Source organism: Tamandua tetradactyla, chromosome 5 (genome assembly GCF_023851605.1).
Source record: "Tamandua tetradactyla isolate mTamTet1 chromosome 5, mTamTet1.pri, whole genome shotgun sequence".
Lineage (NCBI taxonomy): Eukaryota > Metazoa > Chordata > Mammalia > Pilosa > Myrmecophagidae > Tamandua > Tamandua tetradactyla.
The window spans coordinates 194,052,525-194,055,204 of record NC_135331.1 but is presented as its reverse complement, the minus strand read 5'-3'; the positions used below and the strand labels follow the sequence as shown (position 1 = coordinate 194,055,204).

Below are 2,680 nucleotides of genomic sequence, written 5' to 3'. Positions count from 1 at the left end.
GGAAGAAGTAAAACTATCACTGTTTGCAGACGATATGATACTATACGTCAAAAACCCGGAAAAGTCCACAACAAAACTACTAGAGCTAATAAATGAGTACAGCAAAGTAGCAGGTTACAAGATCAACATTCAAAAATCTGTAGCATTTCTATGCACTAGTAATGAACAAGCTAAGGGGAAAATCAAGAAATGAATCCCATTTACAATTGCAACTAAAAGAATAAAATACCTAGGAATAAATTTAATTAAAGAGACAAAAAACCTATACAAAGAAAACTACAAAAAACTGTTAAAAGAAATCACAGAAGACCTAAATAGATGGAAGGGCATACCGTGTTCATGGATTGGAAGACTAAATATAGTTAAGATGTCAATCCTACCTAAATTGATTTACAGATTCAATGCAATACCAATCAAAATCCCAACAACTTATTTTTCAGAAATAGAAAAACCAATAAGCAAATTTATCTGGAAGGGCAGGGTGCCCCGAATTACTAAAAGTGTCTTGAGGAAAAAAAACGAAGCTGGAGGTCTCATGCTGCCGAACTTTAAGGCATATTATGAAGCCACAGTGGTCAAAACAGCATGGTATTGCCATAAAGATAGATATATCGACCAATGGAATCGAATAGAGTGCTCAGATATAGACCCTCTCATCTATGGACATTTGATCTTTGATAAGGCAGTCGAGCCAACTCACCTGGGACAGAACAGTCTCTTCAATAAATGGTGCCTAGAGAACTTTTGCATTCATATGCAAAAGAATGAAAGAAGACCCGTATCTCACACCCTATACAAAAGTTAACTCAAAATGGATCAAAGATCTAAACATTAGGTCTAAGACCACAAAACAGCTAGAGGAAAATGTAGGGAGATATCTTATGAAACTTACAATTGGAGGCAGTTTTTTGGACCTTAAACCTAAAGCAAGAGCACTGAAGAAAGAAAGAAAGAAATGGGAGCTCCTCAAAATTAAACACTTTTGTGCATCAAAGAACTTCATCAAGAAAGTAGAAATACAGCTTACACAATGGGAGACAATATTTGGAAATGACGTGTCAGATAAAGGTCTAGTATCCAGAATTTATAAAGAGATTGTCCAACTCAACAACAAAAAGACAGCCAACCCAATTACAAAATGGGAAAAAGACTTGAACAGACACCTCTCAGAGGTGGAAATGCAAATGGCCAAAAGGCACATGAAGAGATGCTCAATGTCCCTGGCCATTAGAGAAATGCAAATCAAAACCACAATGAGATATCATCTCACACCCACAAGAATGGCCATTATCAACAAAACAGAAAATGACAAGTGCTGGAGAGGATGCGGAGAAAGAGGCACACTTATCCACTGTTGGTGGGAATGTCAAATTATGCAACCACTGTGGAAGGCAGTTTGGTGGTTCCTCAAAAAACTGAATATAGAATTGCCATATGACCCTGCAATACCATTGCTGGGTATCTACTCAGAGGACTTGAGGGCAAAGACACAAATGGACATTTGCATACCAATGTTTATAGCAGCGTTATTTACAATTGCAAAGAGATGGAAACAGCCAAAATGTCCATCAACAGACGAGTGGCTAAACAAACTGTGGTATATACATACGATGGAATATTATGCAGCTTTAAGACAGAATAAACTTATGAAGCATGTAATAACATGGATGGACCTAGAGAACATTATGCTGAGTGAGTCTAGCCAAAAACTAAAGGACAAATACTGTATGGTCCCACTGATGTGAACCGACATTCGAGAATAAACTTGGAATATGTCATTGGTAACAGAGACCAACAGGACTTAGAAACAAGGTAAGATAATGGGTAATTGGAGCTGAAGGGATACAGACTGTGCAACAGGACTAGATACAAAAACTCAAAAATGGACAGCACAATAATACCTAATTGTAAAGTAATCATGTTAAAACACTGAATGAAGCTGCATCTGAGCTATAGGCTTTTTTTTTGCTTGTCTGTTTGTTTGTTTGTTTGTGTCTTTTTTTTACTATTATTATTATTTTTATTTTTTTCTCTATATTAACATTCTATATCTTTTTCTGTTGTTTTGCTAGTTCTTTTCCTAAATCGATGCAAATGTACTAAGAAATGATGATCATGCATCTATGTGATGATGTTAAGAATTACTGATTGCATATGTAGAATGGAATGATTTCTAAATGTTGTGTTAATTTCTTTTTTTCTTTAATTAATTAAAAAAAAAAAACAAAGGACCAGTATACCTGGACAGGGACTTGAAACCTGTAAGTTCCACCAAGGTGAAGGTACTGGATTCTGCGAGAGAGAAAGCTGAATTTCAATAGGATTCTAAGAGGTAGAGGTATCTTGGCTAAAAACAAAGGACCAGTATACCTGGAAAGGGACTTGAACTCTGGACCCTCAGATTAAAAGTCTGATGCTCTACCAGCTGAACTACCCAGGCCTTCTCAGCCTTTCTATGATAGTCTAATCTAGGTCGATATACTTGAACAGTTCATTTTATATTCTGTATTCTACTGTCCAAATATCTCCTTAATTTTCATTGCGGGTTTGTTTCCATTTGAAAGAGATGTTATAATTGCTATGAGCATTTTCTTTTCTTCTCACTTTGTCTTCTGTCCCTTCAACTTCTCAGAACCAGAGCTGTAGTTACCCATGGACAAACCACAGTGGAATGTCAGAC

At 36.4% G+C, this 2,680-nt stretch overlaps 1 non-coding gene across 1 annotated transcript; it reads right to left on the bottom strand.

The window, feature by feature from the left end:
- Positions 1-2,367: 2,367 nt before the first annotated feature.
- On the bottom strand, positions 2,368-2,440 carry TRNAK-UUU (transfer RNA lysine (anticodon UUU)). Its single transcript has one exon. It is a non-coding gene; the product is annotated as a tRNA-Lys (tRNA).
- Positions 2,441-2,680: the final 240 nt, after the last annotated feature.